Source organism: Danio rerio, chromosome 16 (assembly GCF_052040795.2).
Source record: "Danio rerio strain M-AB ecotype USA chromosome 16, GRCz13ab, whole genome shotgun sequence".
In the NCBI taxonomy this organism is placed as follows: Eukaryota; Metazoa; Chordata; class Actinopteri; order Cypriniformes; family Danionidae; genus Danio; species Danio rerio.
In genome coordinates this window covers 764,347-778,625 of record NC_141036.1, presented here as the reverse complement: position 1 = coordinate 778,625, position 14,279 = coordinate 764,347, and the positions used below count along the sequence as shown (strand labels likewise).

The following is a 14,279-nucleotide window of genomic DNA, read 5'->3' as shown; positions in this document are numbered from 1 at the left end:
TATATGATTTATGCACATCTTATAATTTTGATGACTCATCTTGCACTTGGTCATTTCATCCAATCAAATATGCTCTAGAATGAACAAGCCCCTCCCATTTTACCTCTTTTGACTAGCAAAAGCAATAAACATTTGTGTGTGTGTGTGTGTGTGTGTGTGTGTGTGTGTGTGTGTGTGTGTGTTTTAGTACATTAAAATGCTGCATAAATCATGCTTAAATCAAGCTGCTAGCATACTCAAATCCACCACAACTCTTCAGTAGCAGAAGACACAATCATCTGCTGATATAAGTGAGCTTAGACTGTGTGTTAGTGATTTACGACAATACTGAAGCAGAAAAACACATCATTGAGGTTTCTGGCTATTATAAATCAAGGAAAGCAGCTTGTGCTGAGGGTAAATTGACCGTCTCTTCATGCTGTCATGCAGTTCTGCTGTTTTTAGACAACTCTCAGCTTTCATAAAGCTCTTGCAAACCCCCCCCCCCCCCCCTATAATAACATTAAGCTGAGTTCTCATCATCGGGAAACTCTTCGCACTCAGACCACAACTACACAGCAAAAAAATAAGACTATTATAAGCTTGACGGGGCAGATTTGAGAATGCTTACACAGGCTTTTATGCTCGTGTAGCTTAAGACTGCAAATCGAACCACAGATTAGCCTAATGTTGAATGATGCGTCTTTTGAGTCTGAACCAGAACCGGTCGCAAGAATTTAATTTTACATGGATACTCGATTGGGAATCTGTGGTCATTGGGTTTAATCTGGGATGCAGCAAAAACCTCAAAATGAGGCTATTTGAGTGAGGCTTTCTCCAGTGAAATGGGAGAATCTCAGAGGCAGCCAAGCAAAGCTCTGCGGTGCGGATCTGCCAAGAGCGCCGACATCTTCTCCATTAATGAACTGAAAATCCTAACAGACGGGCGGAGGATGACAACAACCAACTGTCTGCGGAGGGAAATACAGAGAGGACGTGAGTGACAAACAAACCTCACCCCTATACGCTTACTCACTGTTCCCCACTAATATAGCCCACATGAAGGAGTCAACGACAATCAGTGAACTGGAGCAGTTTTGTTTCGCGCTGGTTGATAAATCATAATCGTTGAGCACACGACTCTTCAAATCACTTCTAGCCCTGCCCTAATGGACTGATAGCTCCACTCCAAATCACTGCCAGCCCTGCCCTAATGGACTGATAGCTCCACCCCATATCATTGATCGCCCTGCCCTAATGGACTGATAGCTCCACCCCATATCATTGATCGCCCTGCCCTAATGGACTGATAGCTCCACCCCATATCATTGATTGCCCTGCCCTAATGGACTGATAGCTCCACCCCAAATCACTGATAAGCCCGCCCTAATGGACTGATAGCTCCACCCCAAATAACTGCTAGCCCTGCCCCAAATCACTGCCAGCCCTGCCCTAATGGACTGATAGCTCCACCCCATATCATTGATCGCCCTGCCCTAATGGACTGATAGCTCCACTCCAAATCACTGCCAGCCCTGCCCTAATGGACTGATAGCTCCACCCCATATCATTGATCGCCCTGCCCTAATGGACTGATAGCTCCACCCCATATCATTGATCGCCCTGCCCTAATGGACTGATAGCTCCACCCCATATCATTGATTGCCCTGCCCTAATGGACTGATAGCTCCACCCCAAATCACTGATAAGCCCGCCCTAATGGACTGATAGCTCCACCCCAAATAACTGCTAGCCCTGCCCAAATTACTGCCAGCCCTGCCCTAATGGACTGATAGCTCCACCCCATATCATTGATCGCCCTGCCCTAATGGACTGATAGCTCCACCCCATATCATTGATTGCCCTGCCCTAATGGACTGATAGCTCCACCCCATATCATTGATTGCCCTGCCCTAATGGACTGATAGCTCCACCCCATATCATTGATTGCCCTGCCCTAATGGACTGATAGCTCCACCCCAAATCACTGACAGCCCCGCCCTAATGGACTGATAGCTCCACCCCAAATAACTGCTAGCCCTGCCCCAAATCACTGCCAGCCCTGCCCTAATGGACTGATTGCTCCACCCCAAATCATTGGTAGCCCTGCCCTACAGGACTTATAGCTCCACCCCAAATAACTGATAGCCAAGTCCTAATAGACTGATAGCTCCACCCCAAATCAAGGATAGCCCTGCCCTAATGGACTGACAGCTCCACCCTGAATCAGTAGTAGCCCCGCCCCAAATCACTGCTAGCTCTTCCCTAATGGACTGAAAGCTCCACCCTAAATCACTGGTAGCCCCACACCAAAATAACTGCCAGCCCTGCCCCAAATCACAGATAGCACAGCCCTAATGGACTGATAGCTCCACCCTAAATTACTGATAGCCCTGCCCTAATGGACTGATAGCTCCACCCTAAATCACAGCTAGCCCTGCCCTAATGGACTGATAGCTCCACCCTAAATCACAGATAGCACAGCCCTAATGGAATGATAGCTCCACCCTAAATCACTGATAGCCCAGCCCTAATGGACCGATAGCTCCACCCTAAATCACTGATAGCTCAGCCCTAATGGACTGATAGCTCCACCCTAAATCACAGCTAGCCCTGCTCTAATGGACTGATAGCTCCACCCTAAATCACAGCTAGCCCTGCCCTAATGGACTGATAGCTCCACCCTAAATCACAGCTAGCCCTGCCCTAATGGACTGATAGCTCCACCCTAAATCACAGCTAGCCCTGCCCTAATGGACTGATAGCTCCACCCTAAATCACTGCTAGCTCTTCCCTAATGGACTGATAGCTCCACCCTAAATCACAGCTAGCCCTGCCCTAATGGACTGATAGCTCCACCCTAAATCACAGCTAGCCCTGCCCTAATGGACTGATAGCTCCACCCTAAATCACAGCTAGCCCTGCTCTAATGGACTGATAGCTCCACCCTAAATCACAGCTAGCCCTGCCCTAATGGACTGATAGCTCCACCCTAAATCACAGCTAGCCCTGCCCTAATGGACTGAAAGCTCCACCCCAAATCACTGCTAGCTCTTCCCTAATGGACTGATAGCTCCACCCTAAATCACTGCTAGCTCTTCCCTAATGGACTGATAGCTCCACCCTAAATCACAGCTAGCCCTGCCCTAATGGACTGATAGCTCCACCCTAAATCACAGCTAGCCCTGCCCTAATGGACTGAAAGCTCCACCCTAAATCACAGCTAGCCCTGCCCTAATGGACTGATAGCTCCACCCCAAATCACTGCTAGCCCTGCCCTAATGGACTGATAGCTCCACCCTAAATCACAGCTAGCCCAGCCCTAATGGACTGATAGCTCCACCCTAAATCACAGCTAGCCCTGCCCTAATGGACTGATAGCTCCACCCTAAATCACAGCTAGCCCAGCCCTAATGGACTGATAGCTCCACCCTAAATCACAGCTAGCCCTGCCCTAATGGACTGATAGCTCCACCCTAAATCACTGATAGCTCAGCCCTAATGGACTGAAAGCTCCACCCTAAATCACTGCTACCCCCGCCACAAATCACTGGTAGCCCCGCCCTAATGGCATCCAATGTGACCAGAAGTGAAGAAAGGAGTTGACACCATCTTGTCGTCAAACGAGGGGCAAAATCTCTCAGTGACTAGAAAATACCCAAAATGCACTGAGTTGTACACTCATCATTGTGATGCATTATGGGATTGATTGAGTGCACGATGGTTTCAGCCGGCTGCTCCTTCAAGCAGTGCTGTGTTCATGAGTATAGCGGCGGTTTCAGCCCTGGACTGTACCAGAGCGGATCAATAACAATAGGAGGCGTGTTAGTCTCCGGTACACAAGAGGTTAACGTCATTAGCGCGCGGCTGAAGGTGGAGGTTGGTCAGGGTCACCTCTGCTGTCCTGCCAGAGCCCCGTCCCTGCTGCCGACACAATGAAGCGCACGCTGACGGTGGTCCCGCATCTGGCGTGCCGCTCAAAGCGGCCAGGAGCACGCGCCGTTGCCAGATTGCAGGCTAATTAAGCAGCTCTTGGATGACCATCAGTGGCGTCTCGGGCTCACGGTGCGAGGAGGTTTCTCCCGGAAGCGTGACCGCTGAGAAGGACGGCAGCGCTGTTGTTTTCCAGATTTAATGCCGTCTATTTAAAAAGGCAAAGTCGAGCAGTTTTGACACAGAGCTTCCCCATTCGGCTCGGCTTTTAGCATAATGTCTGTTTGTGACAGGCCGGTAAAAGCGCGCCCGGCTTGACAGCAGAGTGGAGAGCAGCAATTGTTTACTCCGACTTTATTTTCCGGCGCAGCGCCGAGAGGAAAGAGTGAGAGAAAAGAAAGAGGAGAAAACACACAAGACATGCTGCTGCTGCCGCTAATAAGATGCCCATCATGCTATGAGTCTCCATGATTAGAGCGTAAAGGCACACACAGCTGATCCTGGTGCTGTTGGCTGGCATTAATGACACTTCAGTCACGCCGCTGACATTTCCTGACATTTCCCCAACTAATTACAGTACAAATAATTAAGCGTGTTCGCGTATGTAACAAATGAAGGCGAGAGCCGTCTGTCAGGCCGCCTGTGATTGATGACGCCGGCCCGCCGTTTATCTGATGGGTCTCTCTCTCTCTCCGCATGCCAGCGGCTATGGAGCCAAGCAAATTTATTAGAAGGAACAATGCAAATTTAGAAGTCATCTCATCCAGTTAGGCACCCGAGCAATATCCGTGTCAAGGTGAATGTGACAATGAAAGCAAAATATTTGCATTTGGTGCAGCGGCTGCTGAGGGGAGAATCAGAGCCAGAAGATGACAGGCCTAATTATTTCCACTCGCACAGGCCGAGACAGCTGTTTCTTGTGTCCTGAACAAGGCTGTCATGCAGGTAACCAAATAGGTCTGCACACGAGCCCGTATCCGACACAGACGCGGAAATGTCTGCCGCTAATGACCAATGCTAATGTCGCTGCCATGTCTCGCAGAAAGCATGCGAGTGTCAGCGCGCACTTTCTGCAAGCCAGTCAACATTTTGCTCCATAATTATGTGTTAGAGAATTAATTCTCGGCTGTCAGTCCCGCTCGGCCCACCGCCGACAACTGACAAAGACGAATGATGGCGTCCGGATCCGCCGCTTCTGCGTTTACCGTAATGAGGAAGAGCTGCGGTGCTTAATTCTTCACTCGGGAAATCACACTGAAAAATACCAATTTACTCGCTATTTACTCTAACTCAAGCGGGTCAAAACCCAGGAAAAACAAATAGTATGAAGGTCAACGACTACAGGTCTCCAACACCTTTCAGAATGGCTTGTGTTGTGTTTATTAGAAGAGAGACACTCATAAAGGTAATGAGTGAGTAAATGAGGATTTCCCAGAAAACTTCACTGCTAAATAAGCTTTTCTAACTTAATTATAAAATTGCGACATATTTGTTGCGTTTATTAGCAGAAAGAAACTCAAAGGTTTGAAACAGGTCATGAGTAAATGATGATTTTCCAGAAACCTTCACTGTAAATAAAAAAGAGTTTGTGTCTTGTTTCTAGTCCAAATATCTAAACGCTCTTCAATCAAGAAGTATTTTCTAGACAAGCAAATTATATAGTTTAAGACAAAAAGGCAGATTATTTTGCTTCTTTAAATTAAAAACTCACCTAATTTTGACATATTTGTTCTTAAAACAAAACAAAATAATCTGCTTGCCTAAAAAATGTAAAATATTTTTTAGATATTTCGACTAGAAACCAGACAAAAAACAGTGTAATTATTGAGCTCTACGATCTTATTTTGTGTTTAATAGAAGAAAGCAAACTCATAAATAATAATACAAATAACTACATAATGACAGAATAATGAAAAAAAAAAAATCATTTAAAAACATTTTGTTAATGGATCTGTAAAAAATAACTGGAAATTGACATGTGCATGGATCATATTGATAATTAGTGACTTTAAAGCACTGCTAGCATTGCTTCCATATTTTGATATTCGTTTTTTTAATAATAGCAATAATAATAATAATATTAATAATAATAATCATAAAAATAATAATCATAAAAATAATAATATGAATATGAATAATATGAATAATAAAAATAATACAGTTAAATAATAATAATAATAATAATAATAATAATAAAGTTAAATAATAATATTAATAAAATAACAATAATAATAATAATAATAATAATAATAATAATAATAATAATAATAACTACAATAATGATATTATTAATATTATGAATAATAAAAATAATAAAGTTAAATAATAATAATAATAATAATAATAATAGAGTTAAAAAATAATAATAATAACAATAATAAAATAATAATGATAATAACTATAATAATGATATTATTAATAATATTAATAATAAAATAATAAACTTAAATAATAATAATATTAATAATAATAATAATAATAATAATAATAATATTAATACAAATAATAGAGTTAAATAATAATACTAATTAAAATAAATAAATAACAATAATAACAATAATAATAATAATAATAATAATAATAATAATAATAATAATAAAATTAATAATAACAACAACAACAACAACAACAACAATAATAATAATAATTAAAACAAGACAATATAATTTGCTTGTCCAAAAAATGCTTCTGATTTAAGAATCTTTAGATATTTTTGACCAGAAACCGCACAATAAACCAGTGTAACCACTGACATCTACAGCAAACAAACACTGCATTCAGAAGTCAATGGTTAAAGGTTTGCTGCATCTTGTTTAATATAAAACAAACTTATGAAGGTTTGAAACAAACATAAAGAGATGCTACTTTAAATAATCATCATAAATCTCTGCTATATGTCTTGTGCATGCACAGACGATCACCAAACACACCTGTTATTTCTGAGAGACGGTGTACTCAGGTCTAGGTTTCATCTTTGATGCATACGCATTTATTAAAAAGCCTTTTTATCTGCTCGCGCGGGACAATAAAGCGATGCTAGCAGTGCTTTAAAGCCACCAAATATCAATATGATCCATGCACATGCACTTAAGGGAATACAAGCTCTGCCGCCCACACTTATAATGAAGCCACTCCTGCACAATAGCTGGAGACCACGGCAAATCCTGGCGGGTTTGGAGAAATCTACATCGGGATCAAAGTACGCCGCTTAGCTGCCCAACTCCGGCTGTAGAACAGATGGGACCCGGTCACACGATGAGCCCTGAGAGAGATCCGCTATCTAACATCTAAAATAGCTGCTGTTTCCAGAGCTAGACATGGAGATGGAGACAACTGGCCTGTGTGTGTGTGTGTGTGTGTGTGTGTGTGTGTGTGTCTAGGCATGGGATGATAACCGGTTTTGGCATTGTAAAAAATATCTGTAAATTGGCATGTGCACGTGATTGGGCATGAATCATATCGTGTCTTTAAAGCACTGCTAGTAATGTTTTCCATATTTTGTTATTTATATTTTTAATAATAACAACAACAACAAAAACTAAATTTAATATTAATTGTTAAATAATTAAATATTAATAATAAAATGAAAAAAAAATCATTAAAATAATAATAGTAGTAATAACAATAAAATCATCAATAAAATTATAGTAATAACAACCACAATATATATATATATATATATATATATATATATATATATATATATATATATATATATATATATATATATATATATATATATATATATATATATATATACAATAGCAACAATAAATAACAGAATGATAATTATTCATTATAATTATTAAATATCATTAATTGAATAATGATGATGATAATAATATCAACATTATAATAATAATAATAATAATTATTATTATTATTATTATTATTATTATTATTATTATTATTATTACTACTACTACTACTACTACTACTACTACTACTATTATTATTTATTATTTATTATTATTATTATTATTATTATTACTACTTCTACTACTACTACTACTATTATTTATTATTATTATTATTATTATTATTATTATTATTATTATTATTATTATTACTACTACTACTACTACTACTACTACTACTATTTATTATTATTATTATTATTATTATTACTACTACTTCTACTACTACTACTACTATTTATTATTATTATTATTATTATTATTATTATTATTATTATTATTATTATTATAAAAATGATGTTAATAAAATCACCAATATTATTATTATTATTATTATTATTATTGTTATTAGTGGTAGTAGTAGTAGTATTACTATACAAATAAAAACAATAAAATAGATACTACTATTAGTACTACTAATAATAATAATAACAATAAATAATAATACAATGAAAAATATATCAATTAAATAATAATAATATAAATAATAATAATAACAATAATACTAATAAGAAGAAGAAGAAGAAGAAGAATTATTATTATTATTATTATTATTATTATTATTATTATTATTATTATTTTACAAATAAAAACAACAAAATAGATACCACTACTACTATTAGTACTACTACTACTTATAATAACAATAAATAATAATACAATGAAAAAAAATATAAATTAAATAATAATAATAATAATAATAATAATAATAATAATAATAATAATAATCTGTGGCTCAGTGGTGTTGCAGTGTAGCCTCACGGTAAGAAGGTTGCTACACACAGTCCAAACACAAGCACTATAGGGGAACTGATCAACTAAACTGGCCGTAGTGTATGAGTTTGTGTTTGTGTGTGTGTTTGTGTGTGTGTTTGTGTGTGTTTGTTTGTGTGTGTGTGTGTGTGTGTGTGTGTGTGTGTGTGTGTGTGTGTGTGTATCCCAATACTGGAAGGGCATCCGCAGCAGAAAAAGATATATGCTGGAATAGCTGACAGTTTATTCCGCTGTGGCGGCCCCTGATGCAGTAGGTCACTGTTAAAGTTTTAAAATGGCCCACGATGCAGTGCATATTACTGTAGTGAACTGTATTGAATGTGTGTGGTATTTCACTGGGAGAATTTGCAGGAAATACAGTCTGTACTGTATATCCACAGAACAGCAAGATCTGCGAAGATGGAGTAGAAATCAGTGTGTTTGAATCTAATGAAGACGGCAGAAGGCAATGATGCATTTCAATTATTATTACATGTTTACTGCTCCAGAATATGTGAAATGTTTCTTAAAATAAAATATACTGTGGGGGTAAAGTTGTTGTTTTACCCAGACATTAAAAAAGAGCCTATATTAGTGCATTGATCACAATACCATCATATTCTAATCCAAGGGTATCATCCCATCAGTTCTGTCGATTCGTCCTACCCCGTCAGACTGTCCTACCTCCCATTCAAAAAGTTGGCAGCACATTCTGATGACGCAATATGCCACCCATCAGGTATTGTGTAAATTTTAATGTGGAGTATTGTGATATGAAGCTGTAATATCGCCCTGACATACCTAATCCCCAACCCCAGCCTCAGATCCATTCAAACAGTGTTGGTAGCATAATATGATAGGTGGATAGAATGTCAGGACACCGGCCCATATGTCTACATGTGTGTGCAACACATTCTCACTCCCAACTCGTCATATACTGACGCTTGGTCAGGAACCCTCGGCGTAAGTTATTGACGCACAGGGTACCCCTTTAGCGTCACATTTAGACGTGCAGGGATTCCCTATAGAATCTGTACCTGAGCCTGAAGCGTCATAGGGAGACGCTGGAGGCTCGTATAATTACCAATAGATGTCAACGCACTTTTTAAAACCTGATTTACGCCTATTATCGCAGTTTTCTTCTTTTAAAAATATGTCATTTTAATTTTGTTCATGAAAAGCGTCTGTAAACTGGGTCGAAACTACTGTATGAATAAACTTCGGTCCACGTGACATCCCTTCACGGTGAGTTTAACGCCGCTCTGCTATTGGTCAAACTGCATCAACGGTGAGTTCTCAGATGAGTTCAACTGTCAACATTAAATAGTATGTTAATGCTGCATAATGTATTTTTATTGGAGATTAGTTGGTGTTTATAAATATTTTATCATTAACTTTATATTTAATGAGTGAAAATATATTCGGTTGTCCAGTTTAGGTTAACTATAAAACTATACTACTAATAAAACTTTGATTCATTCATATTATTTATTATTTTTTTACTTAAAAAATATTACATTTCAAGTACTAAGTTTAAAAATGTTTTTGGCTGATCTTTTTTCATTTTAAATTATTCATTGAAGTTGGGGGTCATTGTATGTGGCGATCTATTTTTTACAGTCTATGCTCGCTATCCCAAGGTTCATTGCGATCCCAAGGTTCACTGCGGTTTTCAACAAGGTACGTAAAAAGTAAATAAAGACGATTTGTTGATAAAGCATGTACTGTAAACTAGCGACGTTATCTAATTACATCAAGTTCAAAAACATATTTTTCTCAAATATAACGTTGGTCATGCATAGCTCAGAACAATATATACATTTTAAGATGAGGAACAGTGTTACCAGATTGTTGTTTTCCACAATAGAATTCGTGCAAAATCTTTATATGATATGCAGTATGCAACTCTAATAATACAAATGTATTCGTAATTGTTTCAATATTAAAGAACATCAAGTGTTTCCAAAGGTTAATTGTAAAAACAATTATTTTCCATGCCTTTAAAGGAAAAAAGGCATAAATTTTGCCCGTCTGAGCACATTTTTAATTTAATTTAATTTTTATTTTAATCTACCACACACACACACATATGTATGTATATATATATATATATATATATATATATATATATATATATATATATATATATATATATATTTATATATATATATATATATATATATATATATATATATATATATATATATATATATATATATATATATATACAGGTGTAAATTATAAGGTGTTCACTGTTCAGATATGAATATTTTTTCTTTGCTCTTTTCAGGTTCTTTAGATTTCTTTAAAAATCCAATTTTGTTTTCTAATAAGCAAAAAGTAAAGCCACTTTACCCATGTCTATATGTTAAATTGAACTTGTCTCTCTCTCTATCTCTGTTAACACATATGTATTTGTTTGATTAATTCTTGTGTCTTTCAGCCTGTTTCTGCCTATCACCATGAGTGATTCCTTGATACTCATATTTATCATCAAGATCTCAATTATAAGCTCAAGTCTTGATGACAACTTGATGATCTGCAGGAAGCACCACCATGTATAGAGAGCCAAGACCACTCTGGAATCAGTCAAGGGTTAGTGAAGTTTTTCATTCCATGTATATTAAATATCTACATTGTTTAGGCATATATGATTGTATGAGATAAAATGCATTTATTCTTTCACTTCTATTGTAATAACAGAAAGAGAAGCATTAGTTTTACTTTTACTATTGTTTATGAAAAACATTATAAACTACAGTATAAGCTCAAAAAATATTGTGGCCTAACTGTTTAAAACTATTTGTTCTGGGTGTTGATAGTGGCCAACCATTTTTTTTCTTTTTCAGAAAGTATTTTGTTTTGTCTGATTTTATGACACCTTAAAGGCCATCAACTGTCCACATTGGGGTTTAGGAAATTAAACTACTAATGCTGCTTGTCTACTAGTCTTAGGATAAGTTAGAATTGTTATAAATGTTAATTTCTTTGTTGTTTTTATCTGGTACAGCTCATAGGAACTCCAATCTTCCCAACTGTGAGAGGGCCTTGCTTCAGTGACTGTTGGTGTGTACTTTAATGTTTCCATTAGTCACTGTATCTGTAGACCTAGGTGACAGTGGGCTAGAGTAAAAATTTGTTTTTATTTAAACTAAGGCATACTGATGGCCTTTTTATCTCAGATTTGGTCATGCAAGTATAAATATATCCTAAAATATTTTTATATTCTTTCCATTGGTGGAAAAGAGTTTGGTATAATTATTTTTAATAGACTGCCAAGTTCTCAGCAGACATTTTTCTTAGATATTCTTGAGTGGGAGTCTGTGCAATACAAGGTGGATAGTATTTGCAAGGAAGAGCCCTTTATCTGTCTTGCTTCCACACTAGATATACTGCCAATTTAAGTAGATGTGAACCATAAGTATAACCATTTCATGATTGCAAAAGGTACTTTAAACTGTATGTGTTGAAACTAAATTAACAAGAAAACAGCTCTTTGATGTTCACCTAGTAAAATTAGATTAGAAGATAATATTTTGAAGGTTTGTTTACAGCTAAGGATTAAGGATTGACAGGAAGATTTGTGGACTACATCAACTAATGACACTACCTCCAAATAGTTGCAAAAAGCTGTCCAAAGTTTCAGCACCATCTTTAAGCCCATGATTTTAGTGTGTTTCATGCCTAAGCACATGAGTTTATATCTGAGATAGATGAACTATATGATAATCTTAAACTGATCTACAGGTAAATGCCAAAACTTATTGGTTTACTTATTTGCTTGTTTGTTTGTTTGTTTGTTTGTTTGTTTGTTTGTTTGTTTGTTTGTTTTGTATATGTTAACCAGGTAAAATGGAGTGAGGCATACAAGGATATGTGTGGTTTTACTCTTGGGAAGGAGGTTGAACAGTGCAATATTTCTTCTATAGGATTGCAGTGAACAGACATGCTACTGTAACTCTCATGGTCATGTGCTGGAATTAGCAGATATTCAACAATTTGGCCATCTTGCTGACCTATTGATATCAGAAGGTAACGATATCCAGTAGAATTTGTTTTAGTTGTTCAGTAACCTATTTAAATAGTATTGTGATTTTTGATTGCTTATCACTGTAGACCACAACAGCTCTGCAAAGCAAGTTGGAAAACAGAATCCATGAAACTGGCAGTGACCGGAAACCAGTTGGAAGACTTTGGTCTGTGATGTAGAGGAGTGGGCAGACGGTGAGGAAATTATTATTAATATTACATGTAGTCATGAAAAATTGTAAGTGTTACTATTATTGTCATTTTTTCAGTAGCAGAAGCAAAGACAACAAAAAACAGAAGTGATGTGGATGTCTTCGTCATATTGCATGGTATGTACACTAGACTTCTGTCAGTGTTGATTCTTTAAAAGTTGACGTATAATCCTTGTTATACAACTTTCTTTTTATAAATATATTTCAGACTCTGCTGACCCAGCAACAAAGAGAGGGTGTTCAACATCATCCTGCTAGTCAGGATTCTTCAGGAGAAGCAGAGGATTCTTGTGGCAGAGATGGCCAACCACTATAAATACCTTTCAACTCATCCTGGTTCCTTCAAAGAACTTTCCTGCTTGTTTGCTACTGAAAAGTACTGGTATGTATTTGTATTATTTGGCACAGACATAAGCATAAGGTTACCCAGTCCAAATTATATTAATATATTTTAATGTTGTTGTGTTCTTCTTTTAAGATTCGACATGTGGCCTAAACGAAGAGGGGTTAAAAGGTCTATGGATCATCATTCTCAGAAAGCAACAAAATAACTGAGAAATAAACAACAATACGATGGTGCAATCTAGAGACCTGCAAGGTACCTGCAAGTTTTGGCTGGAGCAGATAACATACATTTTTTAAATAAAGCTCCAGCTGATGAGTTTGACATTGACTGTGGATTTTCTTTTACTGTAATCCAGAAGAGGATGACCTTAACCCTGAATCTAAAGCATGTAATAAAATCTGTAAAAATAAAATAAAATTTTCATCATCTATAACCAAATTGTTGTCTCTTTTTTTAAATACATAGATATGTACAGTATGTAAGCATTCCTCTAAAATCAATCAGTGTTGTAAATTAAGAGCATTATTGTATGCCTAACTGCTTACAACATATAACGATTTAAGGAACTCTATATTAAAATAAAATTATTACATTAAATGACATTAAGAGCTTTTAAAATATTAATTTTATGATACATTTTTATGATAAATTTAATTTTTGCATATACTTGGCCAAAAAATGTACATTATTATGGTCAACTGCTCAGATACCTCCAGTCAATATGTGGCTGAGTCAGGCAACCAGACTTCTACCTCTGAACAAATTAACCTATGATTTACATCAAAGATCTGATGGATCTATTTGGTCCTCATGGATTTTTCTAAAAAAAAAAAAAAAAAAAATTAATCTCCTTTTATTTTTGTCTTTACTTTGAAACATTTGTATTCATTTGTTAGAATGTCTAACAAAAAACTACTGTACTTGTGAGATAACAGTGCCACTGTTGTTATTCTGAAAATAAAAATTAACTTTGTATAATGTTTTATTGAATGCAAGATAAAAAATAAAATATTTTCCAAGAGATGGATTGCGGCTGGAAGAGCATCTGCTGCATAAAAACATGCTGGAAAAGTTGGCGGTTCATAGAGCTGTGGCGACCCCTGGTTAATA

At 36.7% G+C, this 14,279-nt stretch overlaps 1 long non-coding RNA gene across 4 annotated transcripts; it reads left to right on the top strand.

The window, feature by feature from the left end:
* Nucleotides 1-11,023: 11,023 nt before the first annotated feature.
* On the top strand, nt 11,024-13,991 carry LOC147840096 (uncharacterized). 4 transcript variants are annotated; one of them, XR_015512338.1, is made up of 7 exons: nt 11,024-11,177; nt 11,593-11,648; nt 12,430-12,614; nt 12,699-12,806; nt 12,881-12,940; nt 13,032-13,205; nt 13,302-13,991. It is a non-coding gene; the product is annotated as an uncharacterized LOC147840096 (long non-coding RNA). The 4 variants fall into 4 exon arrangements; XR_015512341.1 differs by lacking the exons at nt 11,024-11,177; nt 11,593-11,648 and having other exon boundaries at nt 13,032-13,199; XR_015512340.1 differs by lacking the exons at nt 11,024-11,177; nt 11,593-11,648 and having other exon boundaries at nt 12,884-12,940; nt 13,032-13,199; nt 13,302-13,599.
* Nucleotides 13,992-14,279: the final 288 nt, after the last annotated feature.